The following is an 8,340-nucleotide window of genomic DNA, read 5'->3' as shown; positions in this document are numbered from 1 at the left end:
TACGAACCACTTTAAAATAGACAGGAGCGAGATCAATCACCTCCATAAAGTGAGAGTGTGGTGTCTGTAATGTTACTCAACATTTAGTATCAGATATAATAGATAATAAAGGTATTAACCATCCTACGAACCATCATAAAAGCACTCACTGACCGACCCGAAAAAAATCTGACAATACTAATCTAAGAAATAACCAATCCAGATGACATCTAAAGAGCACAAGATGTCTGATTAGACGCTGAACGATCTTCAACGATCGAAAAATATAACATCCCGAAATATAAAACTCCACGCATATAGTCATTCAAAAAACATAAGGTGGCGTAAACTCAACTCCACATTTATCGTCGCTCTTCCTGCCTTTGCTGAACAATTTCTGCTGAAAAGCGGCACACCAATTCTACTCTCGCATAACTATAATGCAACAGTAGCCACTATACTGTCGTTTGAATCCTACCTAAAAAACAAACCATGCAATATAGCCGATAACAATCCTAATGAGCTTAGATATATATGTTTTCAATATAATAATGGAACAGAATGTAATACATCTAGATAAAGTGACACTGCTACTTAAATCTCAACAAGGTAATTTACATCTTCCTTTTCAGTTCAATGTTGTTTTATCATATTTTGTTTATATTGATTTTGTCAAACGTGTAGCCACCGTTCAATCCTCCAATAGTAACAATTAGCTTAAGCATTCACAGAGACATGACACAAGAAAATCAAGCAGTCTCTCTGACTATAAACGCCAATGACAGTTTTTAAAAAACCAACCTCAACTCACCCTACGACATAGCGTTGTTCAGTGCTGACACATGACTAGCGCGTCCTTTTTTTTTCTTAATTTCTATAGTCATATAATTAATAGTTGCAGCATCGTGAAACAAATAATTTAGTAATGTTCTATATAGTACTTATTTAAAATCATATCATCTCGCGGACAAAGAGAGCGAATAAATTGCAGAGTTACTAAAACTCTAGAGGTCACAAAAACTTAAAATATGGTGGATCTGAAAGTCACTAAAATAGAACACCCATTACTTTCGATCTCTCAATCACGTTTCTGTACGCCGGCTAACACCCTACGTACAATATGCATTTGACACTTTATTAATTATCCAACAAGCACTTCCTCTAGCAGTTGTACTTTTATTCATTCAATACAGTTTCATAATCGATACTCCTCAATGCACACGAATTCATATGTCCTATTATTGTGTCAGTTATATCGTCTAGATGATTTCCAAATACTTGACAATCAAATTTATCATACTCTTCTTTTAAGCGTTACTCGTATATATCAATAAATTTACATAGAATGATTCACGAAAGTTCTGAGACAGCTTAATCAAAAAAACTATTCTGAGTGATAGCTCTGCAGGATTAAGTTACACTGCGTACGGATTGATTAGTTCCTTTATTATCTATTGTTTTAAGTATCCACCCGTTTGATCATTACATCTCATATAACATTATTAGCATTACAAAGTAAGTTTTTAACTCGAGTGCACCCTGCTTGTATACTAATCTACATATGAATATATGATCTAAAAAATGTTGACCACACAGCAGAGCACTGATACCCTAAGTGCTGACCATTGTACACCGAAGAGTGGTATAATACATAATCGAAAGTGGGAATTTTTAAAGTGGGAATGAGCGCTAGCTCAAAGATTAATACAACGGTCCAGCAAGACCGAGTTTTGGTTGCCTGCACGCAAGGGTTCAAAATGGTAACGTTTCCAACTGCACTGGTATTCCATTATTTATGCGCTATATCAACGTGCTTAAGAGTATAAAATATGAAATTACCTTGTATTAACATTACAGAAAATAACACATTCCAGTTAAGAAAGTACTTTCACATTCGAAATCTCCTAACTGTCCCTAACATTACTCTAATACCTGCCTTCTACTCAAATATTATTCTATGAATGTACGCGATATGTTTTCGTTACATACTCAATACCATAAAAGAGATGAGATCTCAATAGAGTATCCATCGATGAGCTCATAAATGTAATGCTCAAGTAATTACAAGGTTTTATAATACGATACATCGTTCGAATATACTGATCTCTCTACCCAGCATCTCGTGTAAATTTCCAAAATTAATCGAATATAGAATATACGATCACTGATCACTCACGTAATATATGGAGTCTCGATACATATATCAATATAACTACCCGCCTGACTATGAGGTAAGTATAATTATATAATGACCTTCACTGATTAATCATAAATACATTTAATTAACTGAGCATATCATAATTATGCTTTGAATGAATAGCGAAAAGTTCTACATTAAATCAATTAATGACATTCTAATACAAGAGACGGCTGAGTCGTTACTATGCACGTAAATTCGAATCCTCTATTCTATAAACTAAATCTATTAAGATATCACTTATACCATACGAGACGACTTAGACATATGGGGTTACTTTTATATCGTAAGTTAAATACAATATATACTTTAAAGCGTCTTTATGAAATAAAACACCTGAGTGTCCACCGAGCTACTCATTAGCATGTGATCACCCAAGATGGAGCAAAGCTGACAATAATGAGCGCCGCTTAGTGACGAGAAAAAGCGTGCTGTTTCATGAAATTACGAAGCGTTTACCAGGTCTTTTCGCATATACGACGAAAAGATCTGAGAAATGTATCGTGAGGCCGTCCGGATTATCCGAAAACTTAGGCACACCGTTAAAAAGCTGAGCTTGAAAATTTGATAGTAAAATTGCATGCATAATTATTATATATCTACATGAAATACAACAGCAAAAGAACACAGGTAAGCTTTGTGATTAATACATCGACTCCTAACTTCACATAGTCTTCTAGTACGTTAAATACAATATATATTTTGCTTTCCCCTTTAAAATCAAAAAAAGCTAAATGTGCAATTTGTCAATAATAAAGTGAATAGATCTGTTATAAAAAGTATTGAATAATTATGTTGATAGTATTTCGTAATTTTTGATTGCATTTCATGTTTTCTTTGTCTGCGCATAGGCAGGTCTATTTTTTCACGTGTATTTCATGACCGGGTCTGTCTGTCTAGAACTGACCTGCGCACGTGCAAAAGATAGACCTTATAACGGACTTTCTTTTGTTTAAACAGGTCTATCCGAAAAATATAGACCTGTCACAAACAATCGAGGAGGTGTTTAATGAATATTAAATATTGAATGTTTAAAGATTTTTTTTATCAGTATTACGTATTTGAAATAATAAAGTATTATATAATATAAAAAGATAATATATCTAAGGGAGAAATTACTTTGTTTTACGCCTAATCTGGACTAATATAATTTGTTATTTTCTATAACGATTTTATGAAGCACTTGTGCATACATTGAATCTGGGAAGACAGAATTCCCGAATTGCATACCTGGGGCACTAAATTGCATAAACGTCACGTCCCGGTTTGTATATTTGAATATACAAAAGTAGCCCCTTTATTTATTTCTGGTAAAACTTAAGAAAAAAATTAAGAAAAAGATTGAATATTGAATCTTTAAGATACACACTGTAAAGATCCTGTAACACAATTTTTTTATCGTTTTAAATCAATAAATATGATGCTCAAATTAAGATTTATCAATATTGTAGGTTCCAAAAAGCATTATTTACAAAGATTTTACCGACTTTAACATTTAATGTAAATAAAGGGAGATAATTAGAAATTTATTTTCTATAAAGTTTAAGTCAAATTATTCAAAAAGAAATGAATGCATATATTTTAATGATTACATATAATATGCGCAAATATTTGCAGTACATATTTTACATATTCTTCGATGTTTGAAAATTGTTTTATTTGCATAATTATGTACATATGAGCCGTGACATGACATTTCCAACATAGTGGTCAAATTTGACATTTTACTTTTTTCAAAGATTCTCAAAATGCAATCTTTTCTAAATCATTCAAGACAAATTTTATTATCTTTAGACAAAGAAAACTTGATTTATAACGCTTTTTAACATTATAAGTGACGTCGTTTTATTTGACGGATTAAAAATGCAACGTGAATAAACTAAATCATCGTTTTGCTTGACATATACTCCTATATACATGTATCTTAGTATGTAAATTATTAACGTTACTAACGACGAAGCTCACATTTTTATTGTTAAAGAGTACCGTGTCAATTGTAGGCCATCTTAAGTACATGTAACGACTTGTTGCACGAATAGATATTATACAAGTATATGGAAAGCCTTGACTGTCTTATTATTATAAACCTGAACGTTGATATGTCCAACAAGCAATATATTGAGTCACCTTTTTCCGTATACAATGTGCACTCATTAATATATTATATGGATCCATCTTTATATGTAGTCAACTGAACAATATTTGATGTCAATTGTGTCTTTATATGATGTCAATATATCATTATACGATATGCATTTTTGAATATAGTATGTGGAACCATCCTTATATAAGGTCAAAATACTCAGGTAATGAATGTGCACAGAAATACCAACATTTATGTTTCAAAAAATTGCAGGGAATAAATAAAAAATGAGATATCACTTTTTTGAATTTACATTCAAGAATTATCTTATTCCAAGACATGATATAAACATGCAATTTAAATACTGCGTAACTGTGACATCATATCCTCAAAGCAGCACGCTCAAGATTTTTGCTCTAATTTTCATGAAAATTTTAGATATATAAAAAATAGCCCTTACTGTGTTAGTAACGCAGTAGAAATATGGTGAAAAAAATCTATATACTCAGTCCAGCTTCGGTTATATTCGTCTTCTTTACGAGAAATTGTTCTGGAATAATGGTCGATAGGAAGGTCATCTGATAGGTTCAAGGACGGCGTTATTACCGTAAATAGTCAAACGTGTTACCCAAAGATGTGCGTACATGTAAATAGAGGATATTAGAGTTGTTCTGAGTAAATATGCTATGTTATATCACACAAAGAAGTAAGAGAATTATTTTTCACGAGTGCGTATGGACATGTTGATGGTTTGACACGTCGTTGTGTGATTATATAAATGTACATAAATGCGACATTGCCCGGTCGCTTAATACACGTTTGACTGTATATGTATACATGTATACCATATTGAAAAAAAAAAACAAGAACAAAAAGAAAAACAAAGCAATCAACAATATAATACAGTAGGGGCTATTTTACGTAGATTGTAACTGTCGTTTGCAATGTGAAAACTGCTTCCTTTGTTCACTTCACAATATTGTACATTTAAATACATTTTCCGTGAGGTATGCTGCTTTAACGATATCATGACACTATGTTTTTCGGAGTCATTCAGCACGTAGCTGTAATTTTACTGAAATTATCCAATTTAGTCAGAATCACTCAATTTTCATTCAGTTTTACCTGATTATCATCCATTTCCGGCTTCTTTCAACAATTTACGATGCCATATTCTCAGAGACCAAAACTGGTATTGCAATAATTACATTTATTATATACTTATAGATGAAATATTGAGAAATATTGATGAAATAAAATGCATATTTTCATTTTCCGTATTTTCACTGTAAAAATTTATTTTTCACTGCAGTGAAACATATTTTCCGTATTTTCACTGGTGTGTTGCCGGACTACTTTCTTTTAAATTCTGCCAGTACACAAAATTTCAGGGAAAGTCTTTCAAATTTTACTGTCAAAAAGGAGAAAAATGTATATAATAAACAGAAAATTCAAGTTCTTTCTATAAATACATGATTTATTTTCATCTTGTGGCATGAAAATTACCATATTTCACTCGTGGCTACCGCCACTCATGAAATATGTATTTTCATACCACTCGATGAAAATAAATCCTGTATTTATAGAAAAAACTTGAATATCCTCTATGTATTATAAAACAAGACAAAATTATTTCGGTTTATTTTCTTCCTATTTAATTTTATATAAAGCAGGAATGTATTTCAACAACTTCAAGTGTCTTACTCACATTCACTTAACAGAACACTTGTCTCTTAATTATATACTCTTATTATTTTATATCCGTTAAGTTTAACAATGATACCAACGTAATGAAATATCTTCCTTATTCTATTGACATTAAAGTGTTTATTCCGATTTATAAAATGTATATCAGCCCCTACATGTTACTATATACATGTATATGATTAAAGAGAAATACTTGGATAACAACTTGACATTGGAAATAAAATAACAATCGAAAGACTAAATGGGATTATTGTCTAATTCCTTAAAGTAAGTAAGCCCTGAAAGTGTTCACTGTCGCAAGGACAATATATCAAGTGTCGTTTGAACAGAAGATTAAATTTGTCAACTCATAAATTTCCTTGAAATTCTCTTTTTTATGGAACTTAAAATACGATTGAGCAAATGTCTGTTAAGGGTTAAAGGTTTCCCGAAAAAGTTTATCAGCGCAGTTGTTACTTAAAAAATGAGTTTAACAGCGGAATAATGTCATCATTGCGGAGGAAAAAACACTTTAGTTCAGTAATTGTCATTGAATCGAGAAATATGTTTTGAAAGAACAATACATTTATAGGGAAACTTACAGGATCATAACTTAATACGTAGGCCACAAAAAAATCGGCAAAGCTATGTTAACAACACTATGAGTAATATACTCTGAATACTATGGGTTTTATATCACTAAATAGAAACCCAGACTTTCATTTATAAACAAACTATTACACTGATTTGACAGAGTATTTCTTGCATATCAGACTGGTGTTTCCGTTAATTTTACCCATGCCGGATATTTCATCTGTCATGGGGGTGCCAGATGAGTCGCGTGCTATACAATGGCATGCTTTGGATGACGTTATTTCGCCGTTGTGAATGAAGTTGTAATTTCATACGCTACTCTACGAAAATAGTTACGGGTGTAAGGACATAAATTTTCAATCGGATTGGAATATCCGTCCTTCGGGAACCTGGCGAGTCCCTTGGGGACGGATATTAAGATCTGTACAGCAACATATGACAGCTATAATTAATTTCAAGTAACAGCCCAAATTGTTGACAAAAAATATCTTATCGTTAAGCAACAGTAATTCCTAAACAGGTAGCTTAGTCGGCGGATTACAGAGGTAGTACGTTCGATTCCTAATTTATTAAAACATATTTTAAACAATATCTCTGTTTTTGATTATCATTTTAAAACATCAATACGATAAAGAAAACAACAATGTTAAAATTAAAATTATCAGGTTTCGCCATAAAAGCAGAACACAAAACCTTTAACTGATCAAATCATCCATTGCAATTGTTTTTTATTCTCTGTATAGCCAAATGTATGGTAGAACAATAAAACTCAAAATATGTGTACTTCAGACATGAAATATGCTAAAATTGTGTAAATGCATGTCTGTGGGAGTTAAACCGAATGAATAGGCAAACACGAATGGGCCAAAAACGAACCAAGCATACTTGACCGTGATGTGATGTGTAGTATATCTTTATACAGATAAAGAGATATTTAAATGTACAAGTACATTGCCGGACGCTTGTATATATTCATTGACGATATTATCAGTTTGCAATTGACGTGTTAATAAATAAATATATTAAGAAATATTGGCGTCAATTTTGACGTCGCGTTTCTACGATTACGTCATTTGACCACTATGTTGGAAATGTCATGACACGGCTCATATATATATTTTCACTAAGTGTGGTTAACCACTTTGATTACAACATACAGGATCTTTTAATCAGTATTATTCGTATTTTACGATAAAATTATATAGGATACATTTAATATTTAGATAACATAACATACAAATGAGCCGCGTCACGACACAACCAACATAATGGGTTTGCGGCCAGCATGGATCCAGACCAACCTGCGCATCCGCGCAGTCTGATCAGGATACATGCTGTTCGCTATCAGTTTCTGTACTTGTTATAGGGTTTGTAAGAGAACAGCATGGATCCTGATGCGCAGGCTGGTCTGGATCCATGCTGGTCGCAAACCCATTATGTAAACTACAGTCGGTTTAAAGTCCAACGTAAGTTAACATTATTTTGTTATCATCATCAACAACAACAACAACAACAATAAAATATCGTATAACAATAAAAGTACGCGAATTTGCATACATAACACTGCAGAGAGTTCGCATATATTCATATTACGTGACAGTTTTGTCTTTTTCTGTTAATACATGTATGGTTAGCAAAATAAGAATATTACTTTTTTAATCTAAATTGACTGATTTTCACAATGAAGGAGTATTTTCAACATTTTTCTTTACAGTACAGTTATGCAATAGTACAATCTCGGGTAAAAAATATGTAACTTTTACGTTTAATTAGAATTATATGAAAAAAAAAATCGTAAAGA

The sequence above is a fragment of the Ruditapes philippinarum genome, unplaced genomic scaffold (genome assembly GCF_026571515.1).
Source record: "Ruditapes philippinarum isolate M1 unplaced genomic scaffold, ASM2657151v2 ctg2415_1_1_1_1, whole genome shotgun sequence".
Taxonomy (NCBI): domain Eukaryota; kingdom Metazoa; phylum Mollusca; class Bivalvia; order Venerida; family Veneridae; genus Ruditapes; species Ruditapes philippinarum.
Note: the sequence above shows the minus strand (reverse complement) of the source record.